Source organism: Vidua chalybeata, chromosome 14 (assembly GCF_026979565.1).
Source record: "Vidua chalybeata isolate OUT-0048 chromosome 14, bVidCha1 merged haplotype, whole genome shotgun sequence".
NCBI lineage: Eukaryota > Metazoa > Chordata > Aves > Passeriformes > Viduidae > Vidua > Vidua chalybeata.
The window spans coordinates 12232724-12253066 of NC_071543.1; the positions used below are offsets into that span (position 1 = coordinate 12232724).

Genomic DNA, 20343 nt, shown 5'->3' on the forward strand with positions numbered 1-20343 from the left:
AAATTATAAGATCTTCATTATGCTTTTCCCAAGTTGGTGTTTTGCAGGTTTTTCCTTGTCTTGACCTGACCCTGCAGTGGGCAGCCACTCACTTTTCCTTGTATAAGTTCCTGTGTTTATACAATTTTTAAAAACAGCCTGGTTAGCATATTTTCAATAAAAATTTGGTTTCCTCTAGTGAAAAAAAAAAAGTCTGTAGTAAAGACCTAACAGAAAGAGTCAGTTTTCAGTTTTTCCACTTTAAGAATTTGATATGCAAATAAATTGCCGCTTGACTCTCAAAGCAAAAAGCACAACTGAGTTAGAAAAAGGCTGAAAGCTCATCCCTAGGCTTTGGGAGAAATAAAATCCTTCTAGTGTCCTTCTACAGACAGTTTCATATCTGTTTACAAAGGTTTTATGAGACAATACAACATTTCACATTTTTAAGTTTTTTTTACCGTCTACTCTAGAATGGAATTACCAGAAAGAGAACAGGCCAAGGCAGAGTCTACAAAAACTGAAGAGAAGGCAGCATTTTCCCTGATTACAGAGAGACCTTTGATCACCAAGGTCATGTAAACCAGGCACACAGAGCAGGCTAGTCATTAACAGCCATGGAACAGGCACTGGGCAGAGTCTGCCTGCCCTCCTCCCATCACGCTCCCCTGCTCATTTATTCCCACCCCTGCCCTAAACAACCATAAAGGCTGTGCCTAAGCCCGAGGAATTGCCAGGCAGCACCTCCTACTTCCAGATCCTGGGTCAGCTGCATCCTGCCTTTCCCCGCCCGGAGCCTGCCAGCAGCATTCCTACCACCCTGGAAAAGGACTCACTGCCCCACCAAGCATGGCCAAGGACAGTGAAGAACAAGTGAAACAACACAAGAAGTCAACACTTGAGGTTCATGAGGCAGAGGACAGATGCCCAGGGCAAGGAGACACTCAGATCTTCCCTCTGCTATCCCAAGGCCAACCACTCAGACTTGCCTAAGAAGCTTGGGTTTGAGGCCTGGCTTTTCCAAGAGGCAGTGGGGGACTGAGATCACCACACCAGATACTGGTCAGCCTCTTGCCCTCAATTTTTTTTCTGTTTTATACAAAGAGGGAGGAGTGTGCAGCTCAGGTCTGGACAGACAGGACTGAGCTGGAGGCTGTGGGGCAGTCTCTGATCAACTTTGATCAACATCTATGATAACTATGTGGCTGGCAGTCAGACATCTGGCTCTGTACCTTTCCAACAGTGGTCACCTTAGCACTTCTGGATTAATTAGCAGCAAACAGATTTTCTGAGGTATTTTATAGCTGAAGGGCTTCCTGTGGCTGCCAATACCCCAGAAACCAAGACATAGATGTGCTGTGTACAGTTTTCAGCCTGATGAAAAGGAAGACTATTTTTAATCCAAGCCTACGTAGGGTGGGGCTCAGTCTCCAACAAGGCAAAAAAGCCACTATAATCCACAAGACCAATGCCTGGCAATCTTTGCTTGCAGGCTGATGTCTGTTCTATTTTGGGGATGGGAGGAATTTAGAATAAAAAGATATATAAATTAAAAACAAAGGAGGGTATGAAAAGTGAATAGAGGGAAGGGCCAGACTTATCCTGTGTATTTTGGTCAAAAGAACAAGGCTCTAAAAGAACACAAATCAGAATTACTCTATTTTACATTTCCCACAGCAGTTTATCATTTATAACATGGGCTGAGGAGAGTACAGCCCCAGTATATTTTTTACAGGAGGAAAAGCTACTCTGTGGCACCTTCTACAGCAGTGAGACCCTTGGGAGGACGAGGCAGGAAAACAGTCAGCAGCCATAGACATACCACTAGGATCCCATCCCATTCCTATCTCAGACACCAGTACAACAGCTGTTGGGACATCTCACTGTTTTGTGCAGTTGGGAGTGCAAAAAAGGCAAAGCAGAGGATTGGAATCTGGCAAGTTTTGCTTATTTAGGGTTTATGGCCAACAGGCAACCAAGCCTGAGATTTTTTTTTTGTACTCTTGGCACCTAAACAAATCCAAAATCACATGGACTTCAGACAAACCATACCACTAGGTTTTATTTGCTACAGACCCTGTCTTAACTTGGCATTCAAGCCAAATCAACACAGCCATTTACTTTGCCACATTAGCCCCACATTCCTTGCAGTGCACAGGTCATTTGTCTAAAAGCAGATACAGCCAGCCTCTCTCACTGTCTTCATGTGCCCCTTTACCACCCAGCCAGACACTGTGAAACACTTGCATAGGCATCAGCTCTCTACAGCTCCTTCTTCACCTGGCCAGGGCTGGATCATTAACCCAACTAGAGAAGTCTGCAATTAATTCTTTTGGCAGAATGCAGAAAAGGCAGGATGAAGAGATGTACACAGGGATAAGTGGAGGACCAACAATGATGAACCTCAAGCACTGCTATCACTTTGGTCACAGACTTCTTTAGAAAAAAAAGCCAACATCTAAGCAACATTGTGAAGTTTAACCCAAACATTACGTACAAATGTAGTAGCAAAACTGGATGTTGAACACCTCAACACAACTTCACTTCATCCTTCCTTGTTCTACACATAAGTAACCTCATCAACTACCTCCTCTCTCATGGACACACTAAGGGCAGTATGTGATGAGGAAACAGTGAATGAGACAGTTAAGTCTACTGTCAACTTTAAAAAGAAAAAAACAAAAAAGCTTACTTTAAACATCAGTAACTAGGCCTACCGCAGAGACACTACACTTGATCTTCTCTTGAAGATCACAGGAATAGTCTCTCTTCCCAGCTATTCAGTGGGGACTTCCAGCAGCATCTGTGAGCTGTCACTCTTTTTACAGGAACAAAAAACCTACTGAAGCGGCAGGAAAAACAGCTGTAAGCATTTCAGAGAAGGAAATGAGACAAGGAGACTGGTTAGAAGCATATGGCCCATATGGATTGACATGAGCAATCTGCAGCAGTCCTAACCAGAGCTTCCCATTTCAGACAGTTATCCTGCTCCCCACATCCTCAGATGCATTGTCAAATCAATTGTTATTTTATTTCTTTCACACTAACTCCCAAGTGTTACTAGTGCACAGGCCACCACAGCCCATGGAGACAGCCTGGATGTTGCAGGAGGAGTCAATGTGCCCCCAGGGATGTGCACACTGCCCAGCAGCACAGGGTGTTGGAGAGTGCAGACCAGCCAGCACAGGGAAGGGAACCTAAAGCAAGCAGCCCACTGGCCAAGGATGCTGCATTTCATGGGCAGTGGCCACCCTCATGGCCCAGCTGCTGAAAGGTAGAGACAAACTAACAGGAATCAGCTGGCAAAACAAACAAAATGGAAAAAATGACTGTGGATACTCCATCTCTGCTGATAGCAGCTCTCCTGAGGGCAGGGAAGCCCCCTTTTCATCATCATGCCACTCACAAACCCAGTGCAAAACTAGCCTTAAGTAGCCCAGGCATGAACCCACAAACCCAGACAGGAAACCCTAGCTGTTAGAGGAGCACACGTGACAGAATTCTTCCAAGCAGGCCAGACAGGACTTGCTTATTGTCCTTGGCATTTTTAATCCATTACCAAAAAAGCCAACAGATTTTAGATTCCCAGGAGACCAGTGGATGCCACAGTAACTGAGTGGACTGGCTGGCCACCACGCCTCAGCACCCTGCCCAAGGAAGTCCACACCCTGATGGGAACAGAACTGCTGGGAGAAGGTAGAGCAGCCAAGCAAACAGTCCTGATGACAGGGCAGCTGCTGGTCAGCACTGATGTCAGATGTGCCCACCTCAAGGAAAAGCTCTATCACCTCCAAATCAAACAGTGTGGCACTAGCAGAGTACAGGTGTGCATGTCTTCTCCTCCCACCCCACTCTCCAGGCCTATTAGCTGGGGACTTCTGCCTTCAGCTCCATCAATTAACCACATTTTCTTGTTTAGCTGGTACAGGTTTCTCTTTACATGGCTGACAAGATCACACAGGAAACACACCACACACCTGAAATCTCAAACACAGTGTCTGCTGCCCCAACTGGGCTCTGCAGCCACAAACACATAAAGTCCCATCTTTTGGCTATCATCAAATCATCTCTTCATTCAACAGTTAAAAGAGTGGGCCTCCATCACCCTTCCTAGGCAGCATGTCCCCAGTGTCACAGCACACCCACCCCAGGTGTGCCAGTGCCATTTGCCAGTGGAGATGGGCTGGACTGGCAGCACAGTGAGATGAGGAAGGAGGATTTCTGACAGCCAGGCTCCCCTGTCCCCGAGCTCATGGCACAGCGTGGCAATGCCACCCAGGTAAAGCAGAGGAAATCTACACCTTCAGCCCTTCACTTGGGAAGTATTTGCACAAACCAGAAGACTTTCCACAGAGCATTCTGCAGCGCTCCAAGTGGATCTCACAACACATGGAAAGGTGCTTTCCAAGTCTCCACTTAGAGAAACTTGACCTAGAAGCAGGAAGGATATCCAGGACAGGAAACACTAGCAAGGACATGACAGGCTTGACCCATCACCTACAACTTGAGCATTGAAGAGCACAAAGGCAGCTGCTAAGACTGAAGCTGAACTAATGCTGCTGTGTCTAAACACCACCCACCTCATACTTACTCCCTGCACACGGGAGATACCCATTTTTAATTCAATAAATCCAAGAGAGACAGTACACCCACAGGCACACCCAAACCCCTGTGTACAGAGCAGGGGACACAACAGCAGTTCATTCCTGACCAGCAATCACACAGCTGAAAGTGATTACAGCAGCTCAGTCACTGTCAGATGAGCTGCTGCTGCTCAGAGGACCTCCTGAACATCATTTCTCCCAGCCACAGCACCCAGGGCCCAGATATTGGCCCATCACAACTGCCTTCAGCTTCCACACTTCCCACCTACTTACCCACCAGCAGCAAGAGCAGCAGGTACCTCTGGGTTGGAAAAGAGCTTTAATGGTGCAAGCAGGGGCAGCTGATTCTGCACAAGAGTCTGAGCAACTCTCTGGGATGGTCACAGGGTAAACAGTCCTTTCATGCCCTCCCCTACCAGCAGTGCTGCGGGCAGAGCTCTGCCAAGACATCACCCACCACAAACACAACCACTGCTGCTTGTGCAATAATCCAATTCCCAAAGTGCCAACAGGAATGTGGGTGCAAAGATGTCGACAGATGCTTATCAAGGGGCTTGGGGGCCAGGGGTAGATGATGTTGTGACATTTGTTACAGTAACCCAACAAATTAATTCAAGGTTTAATTCAACCTTGCATCACCCTCATTACAATAGCTGGTCTCAGTTTTGCAACATGCTTGAAAAAGGACATTCAGGAATGTTTTGCTTTGCATAGGCATTGAGGCTATTTGGTAAACTTTTAAAATTCACACATTTGCTGGTAGGGGTTTCTGGATTCATGTTTGGCTTTTTTGATATAATTAGCAACTGTAATTATGTCATGAGCTCAATGTCCAAAAAGATACACAGATCACTAAATGCACAGTACTATTTAGTCCAAAAAGTGCTGAGCATGCAAAGACCAGTAACTGGTTGATAAATATTATCATATCATGTTGTGGCTATTCCCTATTTGACAAGAAACTTAAAAGAAAGTTAAAAATTAATATCTGTTATTGCACCAGGCAAGTTGATAGCCTGTCAGACACATGTTTAAACAGCTGGCCTGAAGAGATGAGAATCTGCTTTTTTAATGCTTAAGTACTGCTCTAATATAGGTGGAGGCAGAGCAATATTCAAAGCCTGAACAAAACATCATCTTAAACCATGTTTCTTCTGCTGCTTAATGCTACTTGATGATACACAGAAAAAACAAAAAAAAAAAACAACAAAAAAAAAACAAGTAGCAGCCACAAAAATTTCACCTGTCCAACCCTCTGCAAACTGCACAGCAACACTGTAACAGCTGGCATCTCCCTCCTTCCTTTCCCACCTTGGCTTTCCAGTCTCTCTGTGATCAGAAGCACCACCATAATCCCTGCACAGGGTTAAACTGCCTCCCAATGTGGCAGGTCAAGAGCTGCCCTTGTGAATACCATTAAGGGAGCCGGGACTGTGCTTTGCAGGGCGCTGATGGATCTGTACAAAACCTGTGCTGGAATCATACAAGCAGGCTTGATGCTGCCTTGCCATCACCTCCTCTGCCACAGGCAATTCACATGCAAGAAAATCAAGCTAACAGGCCTGTATCTAAAAAGGGACAAATGTCTTCAGAGAATTCCAATCCACATCTCTCAGTTTTATGAAGCAAAGAGATGCAAAACATTGTAACTTAAAAACAAACAAACTCCAACCACAAACAATAAATACCTCATACTGATATAAAGCAGAACTTACTTGGTCTTTGGCTCTGCTGAAAACACGGCCCCTTTGTGTTTCACCACCTATTATTTAATGCTATTTAAAATAAGATTACCAAGAACATTATCTGTGTGTTGGGACACGTCACCAAATAAATTACCACCACTTAAAATATCACCACCAAGACAACCTCAGGTGTGAAATGAGCTACTTATCACATCATTTACTTAGATAAGGAAGCACATTACAGTATCTATGATGGGCACACCCTCCCTAAACGCACTGCCAATCATGTAAAAGAAAAGTATTTATCTTCTCCCAATGCACTATGTTATACATTGTCCAAAATGCCATACCGAAGCTCCAAGTGGAGCAGTTGCAGTTTTACCACACAAAAAGTGCAGATAAAGTGGTTCACAAGGCACACGGATCACTTCGATCATCAGCAGCTGCTTAAGCACAGCTACTGAATTAACTGCTCCTAACATCCCTTCCAATCAACCACTGAGCAGCGCTCTCCTTTGCTTCCCTGAAGTCAGAACTGCTGTATTTCCGCTTCTCCAAAGCCATTGAAGTCACTGCACTAGAAAGCCAAGTAAACACAGGAAAGATTTACTAGAAGATCCTGCATGAGTGGATTCAGCACAAACTCATTTAACAAGACTGCAATTCCTTCACTCACCATCTTAATCTCGCAACAATTGAGACCCGGAGCAGAGGAGTCAGTAAGGGAGCCCCAGGGGAAGGGTTTCCTCTGCATTTATCCAAATACCTAATGAAATCATCAGTCCCCAGAGCCCCGTCCACTGTAAGGCTCATCTAGCCAAAACTGCTAAATAGGTTTCTGGAGTTTGGGACATTTTTAATCTGGGGAGATGTTTGCGTATTTTACAGGAGGGGAAACTTCATCAGATTAACTTTGATAAGAGAACAAAGACCCTGATTAAACACAATTCTTTATAGCTAGCACTGAATAACTGAGTTTAATAATCACATTATAATCTCTTAACTCAGACAAAGAATGAGTAATTCATCTTTCACAAGCAAAAAAATTCCTTCAAAGGAGCTTGGTTACAACCAAGCAACATCCTCAAATTGTTAAACCGTTGGCAAGATTAACAGGCTATGATAACAACAGCGTTTGGAAAAGGTTTCATTTAACAAATTATTTCATTACCTTTTTTTTCCAAGAGTTATTTAGATGCAAACAAACAGATCTGGAATTTTAAGTCTCTGTGTGTGCACACACCCCTCATAAGGCCATCAAACACCCCCAGGGCAGAATCAGCTGCAGAATATTGCACCCAGGGGACTTGCCTTGTGTCCACTAATCCCCCTGAATCACTGCTCTCCACTCACAAACTACCAGCAGCTCCTCTTTGCACAAGATTTCTTTTCAAAACAGATTGAATTTCTATACATCATTATGCACAGCACTAGCACATGCTGATCTCGGTAACTATTCCCTCTTTATATCCAGGTTCCAGCTGTTGTCTTTAAAGTTACTCTGAGCAAGTCTCCCCGCATTAAGGAGTTTTGCTTCTCAGGTTACCAGGCTCACTGGAGAAGTCACAAGTGCTACTGGCTGAACAATGCTCCAAGTTGTCATGCAAAAGCAATTTACTTGAGATATCTATTATCTTTTATAGTCGCTTCTACAGATTGACCAAAAACAGGAAGCCCAGCTCTCACATTCCACTGGAATTGTGTAACAGCAATAACAACCTCAAAGGCTGATTCAGTGGCATTTGCTCAGATCTATACCAGCAGCTCTCCTAAGAAATCAGTGAGTCCAAGTGATGCCCTGCTTGAGGTATGGATGCTCTTACAGAGCAGGCATATGCAGCCTGCCCCAAAGAAGCATTAACTGGAGGTCTGTTCCCATGCACATGTTTCACCACTATTTCTACTAAGGAAAACTTACAACTGGAGCACAGTCATGCCTGCAGAGTTGTTACCTCTGTGAGCACTGGGACTTGATGTTATCCATTACAGTATTTCCAGACAGCATCAGGGTGCCCCAGCAAAGGAAAGTTTGAAGCGTTAAGTCCTGAAAAATTCCCTGCTCTTCTCTTTCCCTTCCCAGGCTCCCAACAAGAAGCCATTGTTAGGGGGAGTAGGGTGACACTTCCTCTCCCAGTCCAAATTAGAGATGTATAAAAATAAACCCACACAGCTGTCCCACGACTTCACTTTATTTCGCCCCGCTTCAATCAGATGAGAAGTCGTTCCCATTTCCTCACACTCTCTGCTTTGGGAATACTACCCTGCACAAAAGATAAAAGTGAAATACAAACCGAACCCCTTTTCAGTGCCGCTCTGCGGGAACCCACAGCGGGAAAGCGGCACCTCCCCGCCCCTCGGCCGGGTTCTGCTTCTCCCAACTCGCACAAAGCCCCAAGCCTGCCGCAGCCGGGGCTCCATCCCAGCGCCGAGCCCCGGCAGCGGCCGCGGGCAGCGCATCGCCTGGGCCGGGCCCGCCGCGTCTCAGCCCGGGGGTGAAGTTTTCCAGGGGGATGAATCAGACAAGTGCCTTTTCATCGCCGCGGGGAGCTGGGAGCGGCGGCAGGAGCGCGCCCGGCGGACACGTCCCCCGCGTCCCGCCGGCACCGACGCGCTCCGGGCTCCGCGCCCGCCCCGGCTCCGCGCCCGCCCCGCCGCCCCATTGCCCCGGAACCCCCGCGGACACGCCTGGTCGGCAGCGGAGCCGGGTGGCAGCGAGGGCCGGGCCGGGCCGGGCCCGGCGGAGCCGCCGGGGCCGGTCGGTGTCCCCCCGCCGCCGCCGCCGGCGGGATGCTCCGCGCGGGCTGGCGCACGTCCAGCGGCGGGGCGAGCGCCCGCAACTTTCCCCGAGTTGGAGCCGCGCTGGAGGAGCCCCGGGAGCACTCACCGTCCGTGCCGCTCCGAGCCGTCCCGCCGCACCAGCCCCGCCCGCTGCCCGCGCTCGGCGCGCCCCGGCCCCGCCGCCCCGGCCCCATTGGGCCGCCCGCCCGCACATCACGGTGCCCGGCGCTGCGAGTGGGCGGCCGCGGAGTCACTCAGGGCAGGGCAGAGCTGAGGCTGCAGCCAGGGCACGCCCCGTCCTCGTCCCTGTAGCCGTCGGGCTGCTCTGCCGTGGCTTCGCCCCTCCGTTCCCTGCCTTCATCCCCCCCATGCATCCATCCTCGTGCCCTGCGTGTATCCCCAATCCCGCGCACGCCTCACTTCTGCCGGAAAGCATCCCTCATTCTTCTCCTTGTGTGCAACTCTCCTCCAAGCAGGCGTTCTTTCTTCTCTACAAGCATCCCCCTCCTCCTGTGCTATCCCTCCTCCCCTGCAAGACTGTGTCCTGTCTCCCCTGCACAGGCAGCCCCGGCTGCCTCAGCCCTGCCACGCAGACAGAGGAGCTCTGGGCTTCACTTGCAAATTCCCCTTGTCCCCCCAGGAATAACCCTGCGGGCTGATGCTGAGGATGTCCAGGGGAAGCTGGCGCTGCTGGTGGGCACATTGGGCAAGGAGCTTCCCACAGAGAAGAGCCAGGGGCAGACTCAGGGCTAAGAGATGTGCAGGTGCCCGTCCTTTGCACCCTGTTATTCTGTGCTCCTGGACAGAGAACGTTGCCATGGCCTTTCCCCAGGCAGCTTCTAGCTGTCCAATTTGGGATAGGTGACCTCATAACTGTCCTAATTTCTACATTTGCTACGCAGATATTCACACCGAAAATGGCTAAAAGGGTTCAGGAAATCAAGGGCCTTAGGGACACTTTTGCGTAAAAGTGGTGGAGAACAGAAGTCAATCCAAATAGGCCTTGAACAGAGAAAGAAAAAGCAAACACCTGCTGTGGGTAGAAGGAGGTGAACAGAGAGAAGGAGATGGGACCAGACCTGCACTTCAGACCTGGGCCAGAAAAAGGGGAAGTTCTTTTCCCAAATGGGAAGTTTCAAACTCTTGGCCAATGCTGGCATGTCCATCAGGTCAGGACCAGGAGAAAACATGGGTTCGCATATTAACATCTTCTTCTGGTTTTAGGAGAAAAGCAAATATGCATTCAGGCACAATAAACCCTTTCCAGGCCAGAAAGATGAGACATTCCCATGCCTGGGCATGAGAACAGCACAAAGTAATAAATTCATATAACACCCAGGAACACTAAGTTTCTGGCTCTTGTATAATGTAAAAGCACATCTCATATTTTGCTGTTTAACTATTTCCACCAGTGCCAGAAAAATTAAGCTTGTCAAAAGGTGACAGTTACCTAACAGACTATTAATAGATAAGGCACACACCAGCATTAGATCATTCTTTCTCTTCTCTTTCAAACTTAAATAAATGTAGGACATATTTAACTAGAACTGCCCAGTAAAATTGATTGCAATGAGTACTTAGTTCTCTGTTGGCAATGTTACAGGTGCACATTTCTGGTTCTGAATTGCATAGTCCTATGTTATGAATTTTTATATTAATTATTTACAGAAAGGCTGTCAGTCTGATCATTATAACATAAGGCAAAACACATTTTGTTGTCAAAACTGCCAGGAAAATTCATTTTGCAGTGTTTTTTCCAAAGCTACAAAATGACACGGTCTCATAAAGTTGTCCCACATGATGGAAACGACATGGCTCACAGTAGGAGTTTCCTCATCACATTAGCAGGAGCAGCTTCCTGAGAAAAATCAGACTCTTCCCATCATTCTTTTATTCTTTTTATACAGTTGGATTTCTCATTGGGTATCAGAAACTCTTACATATTCATCAGTTTGTTAGGCTGGGTCTTGGAGATAGGAGTGGTAATTTTAGACTGATTTAAAAGATTAGTTCAATTTTATGCTCTGTGGTGGTAGTCCTGTGTTTAGATAAAACCAATGCTTCACACTGCATTACAAACACAACTGAGCTGGGAATATTTATGATTCTGATTCTGGATTTTAGCAAAAAATATATATACGTTGGTTTCTCTATGTCCCCTTCTGCTAGCATACCAACATAAAACAACGGGAGACATGAAATCATCTTTGTGAATCTTGACTATTCAGAAAATGCAGATTACACATTTCCATGCCCTGCTTTTGTCCAAACCGGTAGCGTGAAACAGGCAACTCTTTGTTCTCTAAATGAGGGAGTAAAGTATTAAACATATTGAACATTTACCAGTTGCCTCTTCATTAGGATTTCCCCATGTCTTCTTGCACAGAGAAAGCTGGGCTATAGTAGACACATCCATTCATTCAGCTACCACTGCTTAGTACCCTGATATAGCCATCAAGCTCAGTTTAATACTTTTATTATGTACTCAGTGTAATTACCATATTCTGAGCGAGATGTCAAAATGTGGAGTTTCATTTACACATAATTAGTGAAAACCTTGTTTGCAAAAACACACAACTGCACATTCTTGAGTGATTATTTCTGGTTAAAAACACTCTAACACAGATATTGGTTTCCCTTTTTCAGGGCTTTGTGAAAGTGGACAGACTTTTTCAAGATCACCTGACAACAGGCAATTGGATTCTTATTTCACTGCATCCACAGGTGATGTAACTGGTGAAGGGTGAAATTTTGCCAAAGGTCACAGGGGAAAACCAGTCCCCTTAAGAAATGTCCCATGGAGATTTTAAATACAGACTGAAGCACAGGGTGGATCGGGAATACTGGGGTTGGCCAATTCCTGAAATTGTATTTGGGGCATTTTTAAAAATTAAAATTTAGAAATTTAAAATAAAATTTTAAAATGTAGAAAATGCCAAAGAGCGCTATTTGCACAGAGGGACTTTCCACACAGTGCCATGAGAACAGGGGACTTAGGGCCAGACAGGAGACAGGTATTTCTAACCTGACTTACAACAGGATTAGTGTTATTTAGTACGACTTTTAAATGAAGTTATAGTGAAATATTCTTGTAGAAAATATGCAGACAGAGGATTTTGACAAACTACTAGCACATAGGAACTTAGGAGGAAGGAAATAGGCCATACTTTTTGAGGACTTGTTTAAACAGTGCTTCATTAATTCTCTTCTTCAGCAGAGTACAGTGAATTTAATAGGTGTTAGAAAATGCCCTGGCTACAGAGGCACAATGGAAGGAGACTGCCTGTTGATTTGTTTTAATTTGTAAGGATATGGATTTCTAGAAATGCAATTTATTGCCATAATAATCACCAGGCAGATGGAGGATTAGCCCTGCATCCAGTATGATTTTGTTACTGGTTCTAGTGGAAGCTGGATGGGCCCTTAAGAGACTTTGCCACTGCCAGGTTAATGTGAGTGTGACTCCGTGCCTAGAGAACTGAAATGAATTTTTACTATCTCTGTTGAAATGTAAGCTTCTTATCTGGCAGCTTAGCAATGCTTCTCCTGTACTGCTTTTCCATTGTATAAAAGTTAATTCATTGCTCTTGGCTGGTTATTGAACAACGCTGATATCCCATGGCTAAGATAGCTGCCCTAAGATAATCATCACAGACTGTAAGTGAGGGGTGGTGACAATCAGGAAGGAAAGGAAGCCTGACAGGGCAACTAAAAACTTGTCTGTGATGCACAATATGCCAGGGAGAGAGAGAAACTGCAAAACACATCGTAGGAGTTCATGTGGGTTCAGAAGAGGCCTTTAAGGAGTTGGTGTGAAATTCTTCCGTTAGAATTAGGGCATCTGTTCTCAACTAGACTTTTGTTTTGTTTTCTACAAATGCTTACCCGCAACATTAACAGAATATAAGAACTAGGATATTAATGTCAAAAACACTTGTCATCAAGCAAATAGAACAACTGAGTGGTACTGTGAATAGATTAATAATCTGGAACTAATTTTTTTCCATTGCAAGAAAGCAGATGGGAATCTGCATAATATTTTGAACTACAGAAAATTGAATTTACCTCCCACTAGAAACATTTACTCAAATAATTCTGGGCACTTCTTTACTTTAAAAAAAACTTCTGTGAGATAAGTATCAGTAAGTTTATCCATTAAGTTTGTCCAGCATAGGGAACCCATATTCAAAATCTACAGAAGTCTCTGAGACTCCTCACATGAGTGCAGATTACCCACCAAAGTTAGCAGCCTGCCAGGCTGTGGGCAGGCTGCCTTCCCTCTCACTGTCCTGGCTGCCAGATAACATATCACCTCATTGATTCTAGACTGTGTTGTGAAACCACCAGTGCCTCGTATTTAATTTGCTCTTGCTTTGGCAGAGGAGTTTTCCAGAGTCTCGTGTTGTCTCTATCCAGCAGTGTGTGTTTTATTTGTTTAAAATTGTATTCTTTCTTGTCAAAGAGAGTTTTTCAGGGATTGCCCATGAAGCAAGCATTCCAAGAGCTCTTCAGTTCCAACTCATGAGTGGCAAGCCATTTACACATGTGATGCCTTTGTACTGCCCTCAATTATAGTATTTTTATGGTCTGAACTTATAGAAGACTCACTGACCTTCGAAGCACATGGGAGAACGTGTGACTTAAGATTTTATTTGCAGTTCATATCGACAGAGTGAACGCCCCTCCTTCACCATTGTGGACCAAAAACCAAAAAAAGCATGACAATGAAAAAGTGGTTTTGTCTCTTCTCTTTACTTGATTTATCAACGCATCAGCATCAAGATCACATCCCGAGGAGTTACTGAATCCACATTTCCTTTCTTGTAGCTAAGGTACAAGCAACTGCTTACAAAGAAAACCATGTTTCCAGAGAACAGGAGATACAGAAGGTCAGACACAGGTAGCTTAGGGCAGAAGAACCAAGCAGAGTTAGCTGCAAACTGTGGGAAATACAGTCTCTGCTATGTAGCTGACAGCTGGTCATTTTTTATCTCGGGTGACACTCTAGTGTGCAGTAACCTGGTTATTACCAGGGCCTGATGTCCTGCATGAAGCTTCTTATTAAATCCTAAAGTTTTTAGGAGAGGCTTGAAGGAGGAAAAGCCTGGTGGTTTGGCAAGATAGGCAAATACTGGAGGTCAATAATTCATGCAGTTGGTTTTGCACTGGGGCAAGACTGGAGGCAGGAAGCACAACAGCTGCTTATGCAGGCAATTCTGCATGGTATAGAGAGCTCGTGATGGGATGAGCAGGGACATGAACAGGGCCTCCAAGGAGGAGTCGTGGGTGCACAGTGCTGACCTTTGTGCTGGTCAGGCTTGCAGCAATGGCCTTGCTTTCATTTTTCTCTCCACTCTGCCCTTCTTTGGCTTAAGTTAAAATGAGGCACACAGAGACTGCATGGCAGCTGATGGATTGTATTCACCTGCTACAGGCTGAGAGCTGGAGGCTGTGCTTGATAACTGAGGAAGTGTTCTTGCTGCTCAAGAACACTTTTTCTTATGTTCCTAATACTTACTAATTTATTCATATCTTCACCAAAAGAGTTGTCAAGCACTCGAACAGGCTGCCCAGGGAAGTGGTTGAGTTACTATCCCTGGAGAGATCTAAAAGTCTTGTAGATGTAGCACTGAGGGACATGGTTTTGTTGTGGGCTTGGCAGCGCTGGGTTAATGCTGATGGTCTTAAATGTCTTTTGCAACCTAAATGATTCTGTGATTCTAACTAATTTGGGCTTTTTAGTCTTTCTAGTCTGTAACATATCTGTGAATATTTTATTCTCATTTTCTCTGGACTTTCTCCTTGATTTTTCTTACTGTTTTGCTGCTCTAACCTTTGCCTCCTCCTTCCTTTTACTCGCGCTAGCACTAAGTTCCTTCAGCTCCTACAAAACTCCGTTATCCCACAGCTTCCAAAATTTGGTGAGCAGAAACGAAGCAGGGCTGTCTACATTCCTGCAAGCCCAGGCCTTGGGAGATGGTGTGGATGTGTGCCAGTGCTAATAAATAGGGAACTATTAGTGACTGTGTAAGGCAGGAAAATTGCAGAACAAGATAAGACTCACAGAATTCTCTTACGCTTATTTTGGATAAGGATATTTACCCAGGGAAGAAAAGAAAGTTTTCCTTAAAAGCAATGCTCTCTCTCCAGCCATGTGTGTGTTTGTGCATGAGCTGTGCCCCGTGTGACAGGAGCAGGACCCTGTGTGGAGGTGTGGCTGTCACACACTCGCTCCCTTGCACCCTGCCTAGCACAGAAGTTCTTTGCAATCTCGCAGCCCAGGCTGTGGCTGTTCCCAGCTCTGAGGCCAGGCTGCACCACACCTGCCAAACCAAACACCCCATGTAGCTCCACTTGGGCCCAGGACACATGAAACCCAATGCAGTGGCTGGGACAAATTCAGTGGAGCAGCTTCTTTAACAGGTCCAGCAACTGCAAGGCTTTGTTTGCTTCTCCTGTGCTCTGCAGAGCAGAGATCAGGCCAGGTGCCCTGATCTGAGCAGATCCAAGGAAGCTGCTTTGCCCCGAGTTGCATCTCCAGGTAGCTGAGTGCTGCTGGGGCAGGGCTGATCCTGCTGATCAAAACCAGAAGGCTCTGGTGGGTACCAGCCTCCTCAGGATATGTGGGTGCATGGACTGGTGCTGGTGCATTAGCCCACATTTATATATCCATGCCTTGCATTCCCTAAACTTTATTGCCAAAGACAGGAAAGAGAGAACTGCTGGAAAGTTATGTGACTTTTGTGGTAATTGTGTGTGGGATGGGGCAGAAAGCAAAGGAACTCCTTGTGATACAAAAGAACATAAGGAATTACAGAGACAGGGCAAACAAAAATCAGCCTAGGTGGGTCAGGTTCATGTCTACTGATGTAGGATATGGCTAGTTACCATCTCCAAGGCACTTCCAGTCTTATCTCTTGCTATTGTCACTCCTGTTTGTTACAGGAAAACAAATTTTAGTGCTGGTCACACTGGGATTTCTTTCCTTTCCCATCCATCCGTGCAGGATCCCAAGCAGCAGAGAGGGTGCAGCCACAGTGCATGGAGCAGCTGCAAGCTGTGTGTGCAATGGAGTTAACCTCATTTCCAGCCCCATAAGTGGTGCTTAGCTCCATCCCCCTGGCACAGGAGCGTGGATCAGTCCTCCAGGCAGCAGCATGTGGAGTGTTACATCCAGCTGGCAGCAATGCTTTCGCCTTCCTGACCCCACCACTGTACTCCCTGTGCTTAGCTCTTGCTGTTCTAGTTTTTGCTGATCTAGACATGTTAAAATTAATTTTTCTCTCAGTGCCTGACTCTAGGCAAGGTTATTAGATAGCTGGGTCACCACAGTCTGTGACTGGCAGCTGCTGAAATCATTTGCATTGGGCTGTGGGCTGGTAACCCACTAAATACCCACTTTTGATGACTAACCAGCATCAAAACTCCTGCAAGCTTCATTTTAAAAACAAGAAGTATTTTATTCAAAGAGAACAAGAAAATGCAATTCCATGTTGTAAAATGATTTGCCTTGATGTGTCAAGAGCCCAGCTCAATTTCCCTCTGCTCTGCATTCTGGAATCATTACCACATTTATTTCCAATAATGCAGAAAGCCTTTTCCATATGCCTCCACTTCAGCCAGTAGTCTGTAGCTTGTGTTTAGTGTCTCCTAGGCAGGAGGAGATGAGGACAAGCCAACAGCTCTACTGTGATGACGACAGTAGAAAACATAAAACCTTTCTCCAAAAGAAGTCCCCATCTCTGAAAGCAAGCCCAGTCCTGCAGGGAGTGCTTCAATCCCTCTGAGGAGTGTGCAGCCTTGGGACAGTCTGTAAAAGGAGTTCACAGAAACCTTCTGTGTCCAAAAAAATCCTCTTTGGCCAGAGCAGCATTGTGCCTCATCCTGGCTGAGGTGAGAGTGCTCAGCAATGAAGAAGATGCATAAAGTTAAAAATTCACCGGGACATAATTTTTTCTGAAGTCATAACAAAACGTGTTTTGCATGGATATTTGCTTTCACAGCATTGAAGGACATTTGTGCCAAATGAGATGGGTGAGCACAATGTAATTGTGCATTCATGCAATTTGCACCACAGGACTTTTAACTGGACACTGTCCTGGCATTTCACATTCCAGCCTGACAACAGTCCGCAGGTTTTGACCAACGTGCTCTATAAAAAAGTAATTTACTGGAAAAGGACAGTAAACAGCTTATAAAAAGTGTTTCTTAGCATCAGCTGCAGACAGGAATTCCTCCCAGGAGCCCCTCTTGCTCCCTTTGAGCTGATTGAGGCATGCTGGATCAGAGGGAATTCAGAGCTGCGACATGGTTAAAAACAGAAGAAAATAATACTCTTGTGGGGAAAAAAAGGCTCTCTAGTGGGCTGGGCACAGGCAGAATTAGAAAACAGGCTGGGTTGTCCTCAAGCAAGGGCATTCCATGTCCTCCTCCTTCTGCAGCAGGTACTGACAGTCTTTTTAAGAGTGGCAGATGAGAGCAGTGAGAGGACCTCGAGTCCCATTGTGGAGGATACCTGAAATGACCAGGCCCTGGCCATACTGACCTGTAGAGAAAGGACAAACTGGTTCTGAGAAGGGCACTGTGTGCCCCTGCTCTCAGCCACGCCAAGCCAAGGCTATTCCCCAAACCATCTGCCCCAGGCAATTTATCACCGCAGTGTTTAAGGAGACCACTTTTGGGTCCCTGCCTCAGCAGCCACTCCAGCAGAAGAGCCCAAAGCTCTATTTCTTTAGAAATGCAGCTTTTTGACAAGGGCTATATGGTCCAAGACTTCTCCAAGGGCCACACTTGCAGGAGAGGTGGCCACGTGCAGCCCAGCTCCAGTCGCCAGGAGCTGCTTTGCAGGGTTACAGCTCTCCCAACTTCAGCACCTCCTGTGCTGCACATGGGGACAAACCAGGGTTAAAGGCTGCCAGCACCAAGTCCCCAGAGAGAGCAGGGCACTCCTCTGATGGACAAAGTAACATGTATCTGTCCCACAGAGATCTCATCTCATTTTTGGCTTGGCAGTGAAAGAGTTTTGATCTCTTCCTCCTTTTTTGTTGTTGTTGTTGTTTTAGCATTATCTGTCCTCACTTTTCATATTTTTGATGTTCCATCCAGACCAACATCAACTGCTGTGACAGCTATGAATAAAAAGCTTTCTTCTAGAAGTCGGGCAAGCAACATTTGGCTTTAGTTTTGATTTTGTCCCAAACACTTTTACAATTGACTTAGTTTTTGTGTTCACACATGTATCTCATAAGAAATTTGAGAATGAAGCACTGCCAAAGGCATTAACACACAAAAACATTTTTCAACCGCTAAATATCCCCTCCTGATCTGTGAAAAGAGTTTTTTCCAATCATTATACTCTTACGGTCCATCAAACTGATACTGGAAGAAAATCTGAGGTAGCTCTTTCTGTCAGGTGGCTGCTAAGTGGCTCATATTTGCTTTATCTTTTGAAACACATCATTTTTGGTGGTGATGACATCACTGTCTGGTGGTTTTGTCAGGCCAGCTAGCCAGGAAGGCAGCTTGAAAAACCTGATCTTGTTTACAAGTGATTGTAAAGGTCTGTGTTCCCTGTGGATTTAATTCCTGTATTAATGCAACTACTTAAGGATTATCTTGAAAGATCTGGTTTACAAAGAGTTGGAAATCACACATTATGAGAGGTCTTGATGGACTGCAGTTCATCAAAAACTGCTCCAACCTGGGTCCCTTCCATGGGGTCAGTCCTTCAGGAAGAGGCCGCTCCAGGTGAATGACAGAAAGTGTGGAGTCAGGTCAAACTCAGCAAATCACCCCACATCCTGGGGAATACAAATTCTAACCACAGATTCAAGAGCAGTATTTCAAAGCACCATCACTTCTTTTTGAATGTGAGGTCAAACACTTAAAGGAGGCTGCAGGTGTTGAAAATCTTCGAGTTGATGCAAAACAAGTTATTCATTTTCACTCCAGCTACAAATTACACTTCTCCTGTTTTGTTTTGCCAGGCAAACTGTGATTTTCCTATCTTGTAACTGGGAAAAAAAAATCTAACTTCCCCACTGGGACCAGCCTCACAGACCTGGGAGTTGGAAGATGTGCTGTGCAGCACACACCAAATAAAACCTTTGCCCTGCAATTCAAACCAGCCTGTAATGATTTTACATCCCCATCTGGGAGGAAGGTTTTTCTGCATCCATGAAGCTTTCTGGTGCATACACAGTTCCTCAGGTTTAAATGTCAGCATGAGACCATGCCATCTTCTTCTCATCATGATAGCAATCTCCATGTGAGCAAAACAGAATTATTAATTCTCCCCTTATCAAGTCCCACCCTAGCTAAAGCCACCCAGCTTCTTAGTCCTTACAGCCTGTGGGTTGGATATTCTTCTTAGCACAGCCCAACATTTTTTGTTAAGACTTGCAATATTTTGCATGATTTTTAAAAATTTGAGCTCTTCTTGAACACTGCCACCTCCTTGAATCCACCACTGTGTGTCTGCCTGCCACCCTTCACTCTTTATGCAGAGTATTTAGATAATTTGGGATAATGATGATCACGTCCCCTGGCTTTGTGCCATCTAACAGAGTGGGTGCTGGTCCACACATGAGGATGCTCAGAACCATGGTTATGGAGGCAGTGGTGATATCACCGAGGGGCACAGGAGGGTGATGGGCTGTGAAAGGTCATGGCAACACAAATCCACGTTTTCTGCAGACAAGCCCCTGGGTGGCACACATGCTGTGATAATGACAGCTTTTCCTTCTGGCCACGGGTTTGCCAGGGGCTGACAGCGCCTCTGTCCCAAACTGCCCGTTGAGATTTGCCCTCGGCATCACCTGCAGCTCTGCTTTATCGGTGTGGCCACTGCCCCCACCCCAGCACCGACCACTCCGTTCCAAGAGCCCTCCTCCACAGTGGGAACTGCTGTGAAACCTTGCAGAGAAAAACTTTGATCTTTATCAGCATGAAAATAAAGACTTCTTGGAGGCCACCTCTCCCCAGCTGCTCTGGCCAAGGGGAGCTGCAGCCATCGCTGGCAGTTCTGGGCATGCCAAGGGAATGCTAACACCTGCCAGGGGATTAGGATGACACAACTGTTGGGACAACAGCTGGGTGGGTTGACCCTGGGTACAGGCAGCTGCCTGTGGTGTGGCCAGCCAGGGTGGCTTGCAGAATCACCTGTTGCATGGGGTGCTTCTCCTCTCAGCCCTCTTGCATGCCCACATGTATGCAAAACTGATTTCTCATTTATTATTAAAAGCATAATTTATTCATGCAAGTGTGTAGTACTTCCTCACTGCTGTATGAAAATCATG

At 45.9% G+C, this 20343-nt stretch overlaps 1 protein-coding gene across 2 annotated transcripts in view; it reads right to left on the minus strand.

Moving 5' to 3' along the window:
• The window catches only part of PLS3 (plastin 3), a 50032-nt gene extending 40854 nt beyond the window's left edge, over positions 1-9178 (minus strand). The window contains exon 1 of one of the 2 annotated variants that reach the window (XM_053955935.1): positions 9153-9178. The gene's annotated coding sequence lies outside the window, so the exon portion shown is untranslated. Of the gene's footprint in view, positions 1-2671; positions 2691-9152 lie in introns of those variants that run through there. The other variant, XM_053955937.1, reaches the window with a different exon arrangement.
• Positions 9179-20343: the final 11165 nt, after the last annotated feature.